This window comes from Notamacropus eugenii, chromosome 6 (genome assembly GCF_028372415.1).
Source record: "Notamacropus eugenii isolate mMacEug1 chromosome 6, mMacEug1.pri_v2, whole genome shotgun sequence".
NCBI classification, from domain to species: Eukaryota; Metazoa; Chordata; class Mammalia; order Diprotodontia; family Macropodidae; genus Notamacropus; species Notamacropus eugenii.
In genome coordinates this window covers 154,433,703-154,451,637 of record NC_092877.1, presented here as the reverse complement: position 1 = coordinate 154,451,637, position 17,935 = coordinate 154,433,703, and the positions used below count along the sequence as shown (strand labels likewise).

Here is a 17,935-nt window from a genome sequence, read left to right as displayed (position 1 = left end):
ATACTTTAAAAGGAAAAAAAAATAGAAGTATGTATGGTAGGGGGTTCCAAGAGATAATTGAAAAAAGTTATTTCATCACTGGTAATTCATTGTGACATGCTGCTTAATTTCCCTATCATTCTATAAGGTCTACTAACTAACCACTTATGTCAAAACTCCAAATATTATATGGCCAATTAGGAAAAAAAAGCATTTTTTAAGTGGCTGATGTAGGGAGACAATTTGTGAATAAAATGGGTTTTACATGAAACATATTGCTATTCACAAGCATTCTATAATTTATATTGCATATATGTATACACACCCATAGACACTACAGTTCAAGACTCTAAATTAGGGTCTTGTGCACAGAAATAGAAAAAAAGGACAAATGATTCCAGGCATTTCAAAACATACATTCTAATAGGGGATAAAAGTAGTAAACAAAACTAATAATTACAAAGTAATTTACAAAGGGAAGGAGGACTAATAAGTCTAGGGATTAGGAATGGATATACCATGAGAGACAGGATATGAGCTCAGCCTTGAGGAGAACAAGTAATTCTAAGAGACTGAGGCGTAACGAAATGGGGAAAATCATAATGACAAAATTCTTCAGACTTCTCTTCACTGCATCTTGTCTCAAATAAAGCCACTTCTTCCCTGCCCCCACTGTCCCTTGCCACCCCTATCTAAAGATCTCAAAACTACTTAAATTTTGTAAAATAATGGTCTGCACTTGCAGGAAATTAAAACAACTCTAAGATGTATACCAACGAAGAATTTCCTATCCCTAAGGACAAAGAATGTGAGAATTTTCACCCACAAGTTCTGTACATAAATCTGAGTGATTGTCTAAGGAAATCTTGAAAGATATTCTTACATTATGAAAGGAAAATGTGACAATTTTGGCTTTGGCCTAATTCTAGCATTTATGCTCTGAAGCATATATTGACATATTTGTTACTTTCCATGAACATTTTTTTAAGCTTTTCAACTTAAGTAACAGTGGTAAAAAGGGTTCTTGTTGGAGGTGTGCCAGGCATTGTACTGTAGAGAGACACGGGGAGAGCTGTCCCCCAAATGTAGCATGCGGGTAACCACTGTGTGGTTTGAGATCACAGTGTGTGGGGAGACAGAAAAAAAAAATCCGTAGTCTCTTCTCTAAGGGAAATTTTAGTTCCCACCAGAAGGAGGGGCAAGAATTTGGGAATGGAGGCCACTTTCTTTTCCTCAGAGGAAGATGATAAGATGCTAGAATGATATCTATCTGCTCCCTTAAACACCCTTAATTTAGGGGACATGTTCATGTTCAATCTAATTCTTATTGTTGTATGATTATTGGAAAGAAGTAGGACCTGAAACTCTCTATCCAAGACTTGACCCCATTTCCACCAAATATCAGCTCCACAATGAACACATGTAGAAGAGTCCCATTAATCCAGATTATAATAAAACAGAAATAAGAGAAGCTATGCATAGGAGAATGTATACCAGGCAATACAGAGCTAAGGACTTCTCCCACTGTGAGCAAGATAACTCAGTTTAACCAAGAGAAAGAGTTCTAGATCTTACTCAAGGGGAAACTTCCTGAAGTCTCTAGTGTAGTAAGCTAGGGACAAGGACATGATGGAGACTGCCAGCTCCTTCATACCTTCCTATAGTATTTTCCTTCAGCAACCTGAAATGGGGTTGGCTTCTTTCATCCTTGCTATGGAAGATGGAAACCAGAAGCACCCAAAGCAATTCAAAGTTCAAAGAAGATTGAAGAAGGTTGGAGCTCTCTTGCTCTTACCAACCCTCATGCAAAACAGGGCATTCATCTCCACCCCTAAGCAGAGTCCTACACTGATGGCGTTAGGAATAGGGCTTATAGCAGTAAATACTAGGTTTACAAAAGTAATGGAAGTGTTGGTCAATTAAGGTCAAGTCTTAGAGCATGCGCATTTGGCAAACGTGCTTCTGTAACCTTGTGATGACATGAAATGGAGGGGTCCAGTTCTGTATTGCCGAATTTCCATCAGCTTGCTGACTAGTGAAGAAAAGATATTTTGTTTGGCTGCTGAGCTAGAACTGCTCATTCACATGAAAAACACTAATCCATTGAATCTGATCTCTGATCCTCTGCTGTGATGAAAGACCAATTAAAAACCCTGTGGAGAGAGGCCTAAGGTCTTCCCTCCTTGAGTCAAACATAAGCTCCATTGCTTCTGTTGCTTCTGTCTCCATTGTGTCTATTTTCCCCTGCTCTTAGGTGGAAGATTAAAAGGTTATAACCTTATGAACTTCAAAAGATCAGAAGAAAGTTATGTTCATGAAATAGAGTGAATGCAAGAATTAGGCAGCAGTTGAGTTCATGATATCAACATAGCCATGAGGGTCACCCTGCTTGATATATCCCAACCATCCCCTCCACTAGACCCCTATAGGAATGGTACTCCCAAACCATACCCCTCAAGCATTCCTGCACTCACCACAGGTCCATACTGCCTTATTACTTCCAACTATAATTCACAGTTATGGAAGTGACTCTATGTGCCCAACTGCTTCTTCCATCTTATTTCCTTCTGGACATCCCCGAAACATCTGCCTCTATACCCTCCATCTCTGCACTCTGTCTTATTAAAGTGTGATTGATGCATCCTCCCTACTCCCTTGCTGCTAGTATGATCTTTCCCAACAAATATCCAAAGACCTAGACACATTCACCCTGACCTAATAGGAGACCACTTTATGCCCTTCCTTTAGCATGAACTAAAGCCCCCAGAACTGGGACTAATTGTTCATATTCACACTTCTCAGTGGGTGAGCAGGGTACAATGAACCCAATAGGAGAAAGCAAGGGCACACAAGGACAGAAGGACATACAAGTCCGCAGGAACCTCCTCTCATGGTTGGGTCATGAGAGGGCATTGAGTATATTGAAGACTGGAGCTCACCATTCAAATGGGAGCCCAGGGAATCCAGTAGACTGACTCCATCAATGAAGCTTCACCTTGTGAAAGTCAAGTGACCGAGTAATCTGCTAGCCCAGCCAGAGCAGCTACACCCCAGTAACTGAGCAATATAACCAATCTTGCATGGTAGCAGCTAAACCTTGTGTGGATCCAGCTTTCTAACTAAGTGACCTCCTTGATCCAGCCAAGCAGTGGATTGACCTATCAGACTGAAACACTTTACCTATCAGAAGCCAGCTCAACCTAGTAGGAAAGTATCTCACCCATCACTGATTTCTCAGACTGAAGCAAATTTTAAGATGGAACTTTAGAGTAATAAAATACATCAGGGTTTTATAGTTGCAGTGTTGGGAATTGCTTTGGTTACATTTGCTCCCTGCACATGTGCTAACTATGATTTTACTTCATTTGTGTGTGTTCTTCCTATAGAATTTGTGTGTATTTGTGGAAGAATGCACATCAGGTATTTTGAGGATGTGCTTTGTACATACTCTTTTTGCCATGCCATTCAGGTAAATCCTTTTTATTAAAAATTAAATCTACTGGCTAATTAGTTCAGGGGAAGCACACTGGTGAGGTCTCATGAGCTACAATATTAGGAGGTTTGCCACTCATAGAACTCAGAATACTAGAAACTTTACTATTGGACCCAACCTGACAATGTAAATTAGGAGACTGAAATTTGTTACCAAAAGACTGATTAATTACAATATTATATAATTGTCTGTAAAAGTAAAGAAAGATGTCATCCCATGATACCCTTTCTATGAGACTATATGGTCTTGATATCTAATCCAGCAAGAAATAAAGTAGAAAAAGAAAACAAAAGGCTAATATCTAGAATGAATATCATTGAAAAATATTGAAATCATTTAACAATATATTGAAATGGTTATATATTTTGACTTGTTAGAGTTATACCAGGAATACCAGAATTGGTTCAATATTAAGAATACTACAAAATATAGACTCTAATAATAACAAAAGTAGCAACAATCTTATTATAGCAAAAGATGCAAAACAAAGCTTTTGACAAATGTAGCACCTAGCTACATTAACGTTTAAAAGCATTGAAATAAAATGACTTTGTCTTCATATGATAAGTAGCAATTACCTAAAATCAAGATCTAGCTTATCTATAATGGAAAAATGAAGCAATCTTTCTAATATCAAATGGTAAGCAGATTTTTCTATTGTCACCGGTATTATTTGATATAATTCTAGAAATTCCAGCTAAGGTAATCAGTCCAATGATTTTTCAGTCAGTCCTCATCCTCTTTAACCTCTCTTTGACATTTGTCATTCTTATCTACCTAGTCCTCTTGAATTTCTCTTTTCCTCTAGCTTCCATGTAGCAGTATTTTCCTAATCCTCTGTCATAATTTCTCATTATTCCTTTTATGTCTAGTTTGCTGGTTCCTGTTCTAACCCCAAATTGGGTATATCCATCAAAGAGTACTGTTCTTAACCTTTGCTCCTCATTCTACACATGGTCAATCCCTCTGTAAACTTTTCTGCACCATGTGGATGAGAACCAAATTTGTATCTTTAGTCTTAATAAATTCTTACCTTCTTTTAATTCTCACATTTTCAATTGCTTATAAGATAATTCTACTTGAATGCTTCACTGTCATTTCCAACCTGACATGTGCAAAATTGAATATGCCTCTATTTCCCGGCAAAAATATGCTCTATTTTCATAACTAGACACAGACTTTTAGTTAGAAGGAACCTCAAAGACTCTTCATTTCAACTCATACCTGAAACAATAATCTTCACTACAAAATCCATTCAAGCACTTGATTAAAGACCTCTAATAAAGAGAAATACACTTTGGATAGTTCAGATTGTTAAGAAGGTTTTAATTATAAGAAACCTAAATATGAATCTGCAGTTTCTTACTTATTCCCTCTGGGCCCAACCAGAACAAGTCTTATTCTTTTTTCTCATCATGGGCAATGGTAGCACCAATTCTTCTAGACTACTGGGCCACAAACCATGGAGTCTTTTCTTTTTTAAAAAAATTAAACTATTTTATCTGTTTTCAGTATTCTACAATCACTTCCATATATCTTAGATTTTTTCCCCCTCTCTCCTCTTTTTTCCTCCCTCCCCACTGAGATGGCATACAATCTTGTATAGGTTCTACACATACATTCCTATTAAATACATTCTCTCCTTAGTCATGCTGCATGGAAGAATTAAAATGAATGAGAAAAACCATAAAACAAAATAAAACAAAATGGAAAAGAAAATGTTCTGCTTTATTCTGCCATCCAGTTCCATAGTTCTTTCTCTGGATGTGGAAAGCATTTTGTCTCAAGAGTCTGTTGGGAATTTTTTAAGTCCTTGCATTGCAATTAAGTGCTAAGTCTACCAGAAAAATTCCTTGCACACTATGGTGGTTGTTGTATACAAAGTTCTCCTGGTTCTGCTCCTTTCACTCAGCATCAGTTCATATAAGTCCTTCCAGGCCTCCCTGAAGTCTTCCTGTTCATCATTTCTTATAGCACAATAGTGTTCCATTACCTTCATATACCACAACTTGTTCAGTCATTCCTAATTGAGGAATATCCCCTTAATTTCCAGTTTTTGGCCACCATAAAGAGAACTGCTATAAATATTTTTGTACATGTGGGACCTTTTCCCATTTCTATGATCTCTTTGGGATACAGTCCCACAAGCAACATAGCTGAGTCAAAGGGTATGCACATTTTTGTAGCCTTTTGGGTATAGTTCCAACTTGCTCTCCAGAATGGTTGGATCAGCTCCATGAAGTTTTTTCTTTACTTTTTAAAAATTTGTCTTGATATTTCTTTCATAAAATATCTCTTGAAGAGTGTAAAGAAAACTCCACCACTGCAGGTAATAAGTAACCAGCTGACTTTTAAGGAATCTGATCTCACTTTAATAACTAAATATAATTTCACAATAATTTCTTTCTAGAAACTTTTGGAAATTATTAAAGGCATTAAAATATTGTATAAAATTTTAATATAAGAAGCATGTAGAAAAAAATCTCTTTAATCTGCACATTGCTTGCAATTTCTACCATGAAAACCATAGTTCGGTCCCTCATTGACACACATCTAGATTATCACAATCACCTTTTAAATGATTTTCCTCTCTTTAATTTCTCCAAAACCTTTCTCCTTACACTACCTGATTAATCTTGCTAATACATTACTTTAGTCATGCTACCCATTCTCTTTCTTGAGAAATTAAGTTTAACAAACATTTATTAAACATCTTTTATATGGAGAACCTGGTTCCCTACTGCATAAAATCAAACTCCCTAATATGTTCATAATTTGGCCCAAATTGACTTCTCTAAGCTTATTTCCCACTACTCCCCAATATATTAAAGTCCAGTATTGTGCAATGACTTAACATCTTGAAAAAAGGTATTGATTGGAGTCAATATCTGACAATGGAGAAAAGTTAACAGGGTTCACAGTCCATAATCTATGTCTATGAATTCCCAACTTCTTGTGGGGAGTTGATTGATAGCCAATCAACACAGGATCTAGAGGAGCAGTCAGTTTCATACAGAAATGCATGATAGCAACCAAATGTAAGTAAAGAGGAACTATGGCTCAAAGAGATTAGCAATAGAGTCTTAATCTAATGGCCTTCCTAATGTAAGAAGTTCCTTAAAGACAAAGGCCATTACATTTTATCTTTATATTCTCACATCCTAGTACAGTACCTGGAATGTATTAGGGATTTTAAAAAATGCTTGTTGAATTATTTTTTGTTTCCAAAAGGTACATTGATAGTCTAGGTAGGCCATGGGTGGAAGAAGTAATTTCAGCACCAAGGGCAGAGCTAGCCAAGATAATCCAACTAGAATAATTTGCTTTGGATATACCAATCAGAAATAAAAACTATGAGTCAACAAGAGAAAGCAAGTTCAGAAGGGGCAGATATTTGACAAGGTAAGAAAGATAAAAGAGATGAAATGCTTGAAGCCTAAAGCTAAAATTATCCTGGTATTCAGTTAGTAACTTTTTCTTATGGGGAAATATGGAGAAAGGAAAAGGACCTCCCCAGCTTTGTGGTCAGTAGTTAAAGCATAAGCAATCTCATGAGTATGACTAAACTAAGGGCAGGTGGTTAAGGGAGGAAAATATCACCTCTAGGTCTTAGGATTCTACACTTGTAGCATGACTTGGCAGGAATCAGGGGTGGGGAATCTGCAGCTTCAAGGTCATGTGTGGCCCTTTAGGTCCTCAAGAGCAGCACTTTGAAATCCAAACTTCACAGAACAAATCTCCTTAATAAAAGGATTTGTTCTGTAAAACTTGGACTCAGTCAAAAGGCTACACCCAAGGTTTTAGAAGTCCACATGTGGCCTCAAGGCCACAGGTTCCCCACCCCCGTAAGACAGTTAAGCTGCCAACAGCATTGTCAGCCAAATACACAACTAAGGAGCTAGAACTAAGCAAATACCAAGTATGAGACTTAGCAGGAACTTCTACCAGAAAAGTGAGGATGTCTAGTTCTCTGCAGTTGGTATTTGGTCCTAAGATGAATCCAAGAGATTTTCCCTAATTTAAAATCAAAGCCAAAAACAAGACATTTTCCAAAATAGTATTAGCATTCTATGAGAGAATAAAACAGGACTGTCCTTATAAAGTAGATGTCTGACCTTGCATTAAGCACAGTTATGCCCTAAACCTTTCTTTAAAAACTTTCTTTTGGTCTTCAAATATCTTATATGAGATTGGTTTGTAGTTTACACATCTTTTAACAACCCAGCAGAAAAAAAAGAAACCTTGTTAAATAGATATTCGTACATGTTTCAAATAACTTTTCTGAGAAAAATAAAGATAGAGATAAGCCAAAGAAATTTTATGAGGACTCAATGAAGCATCTTAACTGAAAACAGATAAGCAAAAATCTGTGGTGCTATGGCATCAGCAATGAGGCAAATAAAATTGACAAAAAGGAGCATTCAATAGAAGAATTAGGTTATATTGTGGGAGTCTATACACAGCAACCATTTTATTGTAGATTATGAAATGGTAAGGAGGATTATGAATTTTCAACATTGCTCTCATATGAGATAAGCATGAAATATGGTGTCATGAGGTGAAAACTTAAGATGGTGGGAGGTGGGGGAAGAGTATAGTCCTCAGCAAAATTGTGAAGATAGTGAAATTTGTAAACTGTTTTAACAGCTGCTAGCAGTGTGACTATGAGGCAGTCACTTCTCTCCTCCGAGACTGTTTCTCTACCTATAAATTGACGATAATTCCCATAGTAACTACCTCCCAGAGTTATTGTGATGCACAAAAGAGATAAGATGCTTAGTGAATCTTAAAGTTCTATATGTGTTATTAATATCTCTTTTTTTGGTGGAGTTTAGGTAAAAATGGTCCTAGAGCAATTGATCATCCTATTCTCATCTTTTAAAAAATTTAATGTTTTGTGTACTATGCTCTCTGTCTGTGTCTCTCTCTCCCTCTCTCTTTCACACACACACACATGCGCACACACATACACACACACACACACACACACACACACACACACACACACACATTGAGGGTTTGCCCCAGGGATCTATACAGGACTCTCTTCTCTTTTTACCTAAAACTATTTCCTTTGGTGATCTCCTCAGCTTCCCTATGTTCAATTACTGTATCTATGCAGATAATTTGTAGACCATATATCCAGTCATCGTCTCTCTCCTGAGCTATAGTCCCACAATATCAACTGTCTTTTGGACATTTCAGATTGAATGTCCCATAAGCATCTCAAACTCAACCTGTCCAAAGCAGAACCTATTACTTTTCCTCCCCACAAACTCTCCCCTCTTCCCAAATTCCTTATTACTGTTGAGCACACCATCATTTTCCCAGTCTTCCCAGCTCACAGCCTTGGTGTCAACCTCGATATCTCATTCCCATTCACTATATATAACTAATTCTCTGTCAAATCTTGTCATTTCTCCTGTCACAACGTGTCATTTACATCCCATTATTTCTACTGACACAGCCACTACCTTAGTTTTAGGCCCTCATGACCTCTCCCCTGTACTATTGCTATTATCCTCTACTTGGGATATCTGCCTGTCCTCTTTCCAATCCAATCAGCTTCCAGTTATTTTTCTGAAGTATAGATCTGACTGTGCTCATTCCTTTACTCAATAAACTTTAGTGATTTTCTATTACCTCTAGAACCAAAATGTCTTCTCTGTTTGGCATCAAACATCTCCATAATCTGGTCCCTTCCACCTTTCTAGTCTTATAGTTTGATTCCCTTTATACAATCTATAGTCCAGTTACATCGACTTACTTGCTGTTTTTCACATATAACAGACTCTGCCTCCTGCCTCTCTGTTCCCCATGCCTAAAACTCTCTTCCTCTTCACCTCCCTGTCTTGGCTTCCCTGGATTCATTTAAGGTCCAGGTCAAATGCAATCTTCTAGAGGAGACCTCTGCAGGTTCCCTTAGCTGTTAGCACCTTTTGCCTAAGATTAACCTTCCATCTACTTTGTATATAACTGGCATATACTTAGTAGTTTACCTATTGTCTTCCTCATTTAAACGTAAGCTCCTTGGTACAGAGAACGCATTTGCCTTTCTTTTTATTCCCAGGACTTAATTTATTGAATGACACATATTAAGTACTTAATAAATGTTAGCTGATTACCTGAATTCTTGTAAACCAGTGGAGATATAAATGTAATGATTTGTAAGCTTGTCTTATATAAATTAACTTAAAACATCTTCCTGACAACTCTAGTAGCAGAGAGGACATTGGGGGTATACACACACATATTGCTTGTTTCAACCTGTTATCATAATTCATTAATAATTCAGGAAGAACTGAGTTCAAATGTGGCCTCAGACATTTGCTAGCTGTATGATCCCTGAAAATTCACCTAATTGCTCTCTGCCTCAGTTTCCCCACCTGCAAAGTGATTTAATTTAGTTTAATCATGCCTGTCTCCCAAGGCTTTTGTGAGGATCAAGTGAGATGATATTTATATAAATGTTTAAAAACCTCAAAGCACTATAGACATGCTAACTATATTAAATATTAATTAATGTTAAGTATGATAAGGGGGATGCTAATGTCATCTGGTATTCAGTTTAGCAGGCTGCTTAGAATAGAATCCCCTCTCATCTCATTCTGTAGAAGTCCCTTTTTGGGGTAAGACCAAATTTAGACCCCAAGACCACAGAGGCATAACTGCGCTACTTCCTCCCAGGTGAAAATGCTCTCTCCTAAAATTGCACCTCTCCTGGTACTTTGCTGGCTTAATTTTGCCCTCCTGCTACCTCATATACTACTTTTTTGGTTACATGTGCAATTACTCTCCTCCTCCATTAGATTGTGTGCTCTGTGAGTGAAGAGATCATGTTATTTTTTTATCTGGATCTCTAGCACCCAGGACAATCCTTTACATGCAGTAAATATTTAATAATTGAATATCACTGATGAATGATTATGGCTAGCCAATCACAAAGCTGTGAATAAAGGTTAGACAGGACAAATTTAAAGGATTCTTCAATATATCTAACAACCCATCAATCAACAAGCATTTCTTAAATATGTACTACATGTCAGGTATTGTACTACACTCTGGTGATACAAATAGAAAGAAAGAAATAATCCCAAAGAATTTACACTTTTGGATTATATGAGTCTATGTCGCCCCAGCTCTAAGGGAATATATAACTAGTTATTCAATTTTATAAAGCCTGTAAAAGTGGGTTAGTTAGAGCAACAGGGTCATGCAACAAGAATTCAATTTTACCCTAAGCAGTGTCCACATCATTTAACTTCCTTGGCCCTGAGTTTCCTAGTAAGTAAAACAAGGAGTGTTCATAGTCTTTACACTGGGAAAGAGATCTTGAAGTTGATCTGGTCTAGCCCTCTTGTTTTATAGGTAAGGCAACTGAGGCTTGGAGGGCATGGCACAGCTTATTAAGGTCACTCAGAGAAAGAAGTAGGTCTGAGGCCTTAACACAGTTCCTCTGATTCCAAACCAATGCTCTGGATCCTTCCAGCTCTGAATTTGTTATTTCTTAATATTTTTGAAGGTGGCTACAGTACATAGTTATTCTGGACAGTTTTTTTTATGGCAACTGAACTAGATGATCTTTAAGGGCCCTTTTAGATTAAATCCTATGATTTTTTAAATAGAAGCCATCTAAAATATTTTAATTCTATCATTTCAAATTGACTAATATTTGAAAAATCAGAATTCTTTCCTTATTTATGCAAATAATTTTCAATTGCCATTGAGAAAAAAATATCATTTCATCAGATAATCTGTGTACATTTTCAGTGTCATGGGAGAGCTCACATAATCAACTAAATAGAAAATTTAGTTCTGGAAGGGACTTGAGAGATTATTCTTCTCATTTTGTACAGGACAAAACTGAAGCCCATCAAGAAACTAAATTACTTGCTCTATTTAGTATACATAGTTAAGCAGTAGAGTTGGAAATTGAATCAGTGTCTTCTGACCTCCAGGTCTTGTATTCTTACCACCATACTATTTTGTTTGTTTTCAGATTCTTCACATTTTTCAGTTTGTTTTGGAAATATCTGTGACAAAGCTAAAATACCTTATCAAGTGATTATGACAAGTCATGTTGTACTTGCTTATACAATTGTTATTAGTCACTTAAATGGCTTACATTAATGTTTTACTGCTTGTTACTCAAGTTTAGAGTCTACTGTGACATTAGTTTTGAAACAGACTTTCAAAACCAACCGTGAAGTGATAGAACTGAAATAAGAACCCATAAAACAATTTCTATCTCATTCTCCAACCATTATTGACAGGGAAACGGAAAGACTACTGAGATTTGGGTTCAAATTCCTGGTGACTCTCTATTTGTAAATATGAGAGGCACTGAGTATATTGCTCGGCTCCTCTGATCCTCAGTTTCTTCGCCTGCAAAGTGAAGATGACTCTTGTACTTCTTTCATTACAAGGTTGTATGGGGAAAACACATTGTAAAGTTGCTTCCTTTCTCCAGATCTGTTTTTTTTATCTGTAAAATAAGAGTTTGGACTCAATGACATTTAAGATCTCTTCCAAATCTAAATGTTATGATCCAAAACTCAAAGCACTATATAAATATGAGTTTTTAATACCAAAATCAAATAAATATTTTCGTTAAATTAATATTCATATTATGCCAAAAAGAGAGGATGAAAAAATATTTAAAGTAGTGACAACTCACATTCAGACATCACAGAGCTTATCTTTTCATCTGAGTGCATTAACTGTACAGATTCCGCCTTTAAAATCCATTTAAAATACCACCTCCCGGAGCTAACCTTCACAAATTGATTTAGTAAGTAATAAGCTTTCTCTCCAAAGTTCACAGAACCCTTTAATTACATCTCCATAATGTGCTGACATATTAGCTTATGTTTCAGATGTGTGTGTGTGTGTGTGTGTGTGTGTGTGTGTGTGTGTGTGTGGCCATTTCTCAGGGAAAGACAGAGAAACTTCTCTTCTAAACTTTCAATCCTCCCAACCACCCAGAAAATAATGTTTTATGTGCAATGAATGTTTAATAAAAATTGAATCAGATCACATTTCTCCTCATATTACTGTTACAGTTGAAAGGAAACATGATATTACTTGTGGAAGAGAAGATTTGGGTTCAAATACTGCTCCGTCCCTCCACCTCAGCCACACATATACACACCCATAGGTACCCTATATATACTTACTAGCTGTGTGTGTGTGTGTGTGTGTGTGTGTGTGTGTGTGTGTGTGTGTCTATGAGTTGGAGCATGGGCAGGGTTTAACTTTCCTGATCCGCCAACAATTCATTAACACTCAGTTATAGTTGGCTTTGGATCTCCCAAGGCAATAGGAATTCCAGCACCTAAGAAATAAGAGGCCATTGAGCTTTTGCCTTAATTATGTAACACTTCAATCCAAATATAAGGGCTGTAATTCTTTCACTGATACCAGATTTTTAAAAGTTTTATTACAGAAAGGACAAAAATTTTATTTTCTTGGTATTGATAACCAGAATGTGTTTTTGTGTGTTTCTGTATCTAAAATGCAACACAGACTTTTCACTTTGTAAGTAACCCAATTTTAAGACCTCAAAAAAAATCTTCCAAACTGAATGTTTCATGTAACATGCTTTTCCTTAGTAATAGCACAATGATAATTCATTATTTTAACAACTATAAGCATGCCTTTAGTCTTGAAAACCTTATGTCTGTGGATTGGATTATTTATTTCCAAATGAAAATTCCCTGTTCAGAAAAGTCCTACATGACAAGAAGACTCCAATACCCTGCGAGACACATTAAATTTGCTTGGCCTTCAGAAGTATACAATTCAGTAGTTGCTGATTTTGAACTACAGATGGGGGCGGGGGGAAGAGGTTGTGGGTGTTTTGACTTATAACTCCAGGAACACTGGAATTCAGTTTCACTCTAAGCAGCCACTTTAATATATAAGTAAATATAAAACAGCATCAGATTAGCTCTATATGTGAAGAAGCTATAAAAAGCTGTTTCTATCAATAAATGTTGATCACTGATTCCAGGAACACAGGTGGAGTTTGCAGAAACTTTTTTTCAAAGACAGAAACAGGTAGTCCCTGGCACAACTAGGCTGAAGTCTCATCCCTGAAACATCAAATTCTAAAACAGCTTCTATTATTCAAAATGTCCAGAATTTCAAGGAGTCAGAAAATGACAAGATTCCTCTAATATGCTCAATGGGGCCAAAGGAATAGTCCCTCTAGATGGGTTTTTATGAAGATGTTGCAACTGCTATTTTTAAAAAATGCAATAATGAAAAACAAAAAGCAATGAACTGGTATTGATTGAATACAGATTGAATCATGCTATTTCTCATTTTCACTTTTTTCTTCTTGTACAAAATGACTAAAATGGAAATGTTTTACATAATTGCACAGGTATAACCTATATCTGATTGCTTACAGTCTCGGGGGGTGGGGGGAATGGATAGAATTTGGAATTCAAAACTTTAAGTAAAAATGCCCAAAAATTGCGGGGAGGGGAGGGGGAGGGAAAAAAAGGCAACGGAGAAGTGCGTGAAGTTAACAGAATTACATTCAGGTTTCCGGGGCTGCAGACCCTAACTGTACAAACGTTCAAATAAGACCGTTTTTCAGTGTTAGCACCAAACCGTGACATACCGATGTCCACCCTGCTTGTCTCCAAAGCACCAAATTAGACCCCAAACCAAAATTTCACTTTTGTCAGGCCATTTGAAAGCTCTTTCATCTCTCTGAGCCTTGCCCTTCTTGTCATCGGAAAAGCTGGTTAGCTGAGAGCGCAGGTAAGCCTTTACATTTTTGGAGAAGACGGCTGGTTCGCTTACACAAGGCTGCGGACATTCGAAAATCTGAAGTTGCTAGCAGCTCATTCCTTGGCAGGTTATCTAAACCCAGAAGCTTCGCACACAGGGCATAAATCTCCCACTCAAAGGTGCAAAGAACCTCGCGACGCCTTTTAAGGGACTTATTTTCGTATGCTTCCTCAGGCAGGAGAGCTGGGATCAACCCCGGGGAAACGACCGTGAGTTTGCCCTCAAATTAGGCTGTGGGAGTGAAGAGTCCGGAGTGGCTTTGGAGCCGCAGCCCGGGCGTGGGCAGCACTTTCCCACGGCCGAGCCCCGAGCGCAGTTACCCAGAGTGGGTCAGAGGGGATGGCAAGGACGCCGAGAGCCTCCCAAGTCCCCTTCCTCATCTCCCTAGGGCCCAAGCCTCCCCTTCCTCTCTCATCCTCCCCCCCCAGACTTGATCCATGGTGCCTGGGCACTGCCTTCTTTCCTTCATCCCTTGTCCCAAGCGTGGGAACCAGACACTACTAGGGCCGCACAAGGGCCGAGCTGGGCAGGAGGCTTCCCAGGGCAGGAGGAAGGCGCTGAAATCCGAGCTCGAGTCGAGCCAGGAGTAGGGAAGGGACTGGGCGAAGGCGTTCTACCCGGAACCCGAGAACCCTAAGCTCAGGAGGCCACCCCAGAGTGGGCTGAGCAGCGATTACTTACTTTATGTCTTCCCAGACCTCGAACCGGAATCCCGAATCACTGGCGGCTTTGGCATGCAATCCACCAAACCTGATAGCAAGCCCTGGATGGCAGAGGGGCGTCGGGGGCGGGAGGGGGGAAGGGGAGAGAGTGAGGATTCTAGGATACCTGCTCTAGTCACCCCCTCCTGGGGCTTTGCACTAAAGTCACTCACCCTACCTGATCCTGGGCGGGCAGAGAACGGAGAACCCTTTAGCAACCAGATTGCCAGCTCTCCCGAAGCCTGCCTTCTCTGTTTCTATCTCACTGTGTCTGTGCGCGTGTGTGTAAGTGACACACACACACTCAGACACTTCGCAGCCTTCTCTTTGTCCTATTGCACACTATAAGCTTTGGACCCTCCCTTTTCTCCAAGCACAGAAAAAAATGAAAGTAAGTCTTCAGGCTTAGACGTGGAACAGAGGAATGCCACTCACCATACTGCACTCACCGCCGTACTCTCTCCTAGCTCTTTGGCCAGCTGCTCTGCTTCTGGTCATCCACCCCAGCTTTCCTTCTGCTAAGGCTGCTCCCTTGGCGGGAAGAGTTTTTCCTCACTGTTTTGCCTCCCCTGGGTTCTCACTCCCTCTGTCCCAGTCTCCTAACTCACTTCAGAAACTTGTATTTTGTTCTACCGGCTTTATGCTCCACCCACCAACCTCTGCTAGGAGAAAGCAAACCGAGCTCTCCTGGGTTGCCAGATCAACCATCCCAGCCACCACTCTATAGAGGGGGAAAATCAAAGGACCAAAAAAAAAAAAAAAAAAAAAAAAAAAAAAAAAGACCGGGAAGAGAGTGGAGGGAAACCAGAAGCCAGCGTCAACATACTCTATTATGTCTTCTTCCTTTACGTTGTAGTGGTTCTGAACAGCTCCAGTTAACTCACTTAAGTGGCAAATAGCATTATGGCAACTGGGCTATGAATTTAGCTTCATTGACTTTTACTTGGCCTGGAATTCCAAGTTCAACCTAAGACTTTCCTCTCTCAGAGGACATGTGGAGTCTCTTTTAGTCTTACCTTTGCTTCTCAATGCTGTCATCTCTCTACCCTCAGCCATCCCACCTTTACTTGAAATCTGATACAATGAGCAGGCCATTGTATTTTTTGTCAAGTTAAAACAGAAAAATTTCCCCCTGCACACAAGGGAAGACATAATGATTTGAAAACTTTGGTGGTCCTTTTCCTCCTTTTGATTCTGTGATGCTTCTCTGTTAATGTCATACTAGTGTTTGAAGGGTGCATTGGGTGTAAGTAATATCCAAACTGAATATCATTTCCCATTGCCTAAGTGACAACTTTCCCTCTTAAAAATCTCCCTCAAGTGTCACTTCTGTCAAAGCATTTTGTCATCATTCTAGCTACACCTGAGGAAAACACTGATTATATCATTTCACTTGCTGAATGTGGTCACCAATCCTTTCCAAGAATGTATATTGTCCTCTATCTCTTTATTAGACTCTGTGTGAATTCAGAGTTTGAATTTCCAAAGTATGTTGAGAGAGTTCTTTTGATTTCCAAATAGCTTGCTTTTGCTCCAAAAATATGTAGAGATTATAGAGAAGCAAAATATGAAATTAAGTCAGATCATTGCAGGCACAGATTATTAATGCCTGAAAAAATATGAGAGCATTAAAAGTATACAATCCCAGGCCTTCTCTGTTCCTGATGCTGCCTCCTATACCCACTATGCCTTCAGAGTGCTCTAAAATGTTTCCTTTTAATTTGAGCATTAAGAAATACTGGACAGGCTGTATGTTATGACGGGAAGAGCACTGACCTGGGAGTCATCTTTTTCAGAAAGATTTACTTATCTCCTAGTAGATCTCTCTGTCTCCAGTCTTAACAGATCCCTATTACACTGCTGCCAAATACATTTTCCTAATGTAAAAGGATTTTCTTATCATTCCCCTGTTAAAAACTTCAGTATTTCCCTGCCAAATGAAGATAAATCTCATTGGAAATTTGAATACCAATTCAAAACCTCCATTTTAAATCCTCCACAATCTTCTTTCAATTATTTTTTTGAAGTTTCATTTCATACTGTATTTCCTTACATATTCCTTTGCTGAGGCTAACCTACTTAATATTTCCAATATTTCTGTGTCTGAAAGTCTTTCCTTACATAATTCGCTGCCTTCTTTCCCCCACCCCATCATAGAATTTAGAGATAGAAAATTTTAAGAGATCATATATTCCTTTCTGCCCTCTTCCTGCCCTCAAGAAACAAGCCTAGAGAGCTTAAGATATTTACCCAAGGTCTCAACAGGCAAATGGAACAACAAGAATTTGCATTCAAATTTTCTCTCTTCAAATCTGTCTTTCCAATCATGCCTACACCATGCTACGTTTTCCTCTGCCTGTTGACATCTTATCCATTCTTCAAGCCCTTCAAACCCAAATATCTCTTCATGAAGTTTTCCCTAATTCTCTCACACTGGAAGGAATTTCTCTCTTATCTGTTCTTGCAGTATGTAGTTCAATCTCCACGTTTTGTGTTTTTGGAAACTGAGGTCCACAGAGGTTAATAGACTTGCCCAAGAGTGCACAGTAAAGCCGGAGCCAAGATTTAAATCCAGGTCTTCTTACTCATGCCATGAACTTCCTAATATTGGTAGATAATAGAGAAGCTCACAGGCTATTAATCTATTAGGTTCATGTGTGAAAAAAGAGTAAAAAGAACTCAGAATGCAGAATTAGAGGGTGTAAACTTGAATCTTCATCTCCACTGCCTATATAAGCTTGTTGGAGCCATGTCACTTTATTGTCCTCAATTTTCTTATCTGTGAAATGAGCTCATTAGAGCTCTAAACCGTTGGTGCTAAGATCGTTATTATATGTGGAAAATTTCCCAATAGTTACAAATATAATGTCTAGCCATTCATCTGAATAACTCTAGGCAGCAGGACACAGTAGAAGCAGTAGTGGAGATGGTATCACAGAACCTATGTACTGCTACCTAG

The 17,935-nt window shown here is 38.4% G+C and overlaps 1 protein-coding gene across 7 annotated transcripts in view; it reads right to left on the bottom strand.

Moving 5' to 3' along the window:
- Positions 1-15,695, bottom strand: part of GUCY1A1 (guanylate cyclase 1 soluble subunit alpha 1) — a 76,797-nt gene extending 61,102 nt beyond the window's left edge. For 2 of the 7 annotated variants that reach the window (XM_072621338.1, XM_072621345.1), the window contains exon 1: positions 15,412-15,607. The gene's annotated coding sequence lies outside the window, so the exon portion shown is untranslated. Of the gene's footprint in view, positions 1-14,956; positions 15,039-15,154; positions 15,316-15,411 lie in introns of those variants that run through there. The other 5 variants (XM_072621339.1, XM_072621342.1, XM_072621340.1 and 2 more) reach the window with 5 other exon arrangements.
- Between the last annotated feature and the right edge of the window lie 2,240 nt (positions 15,696-17,935).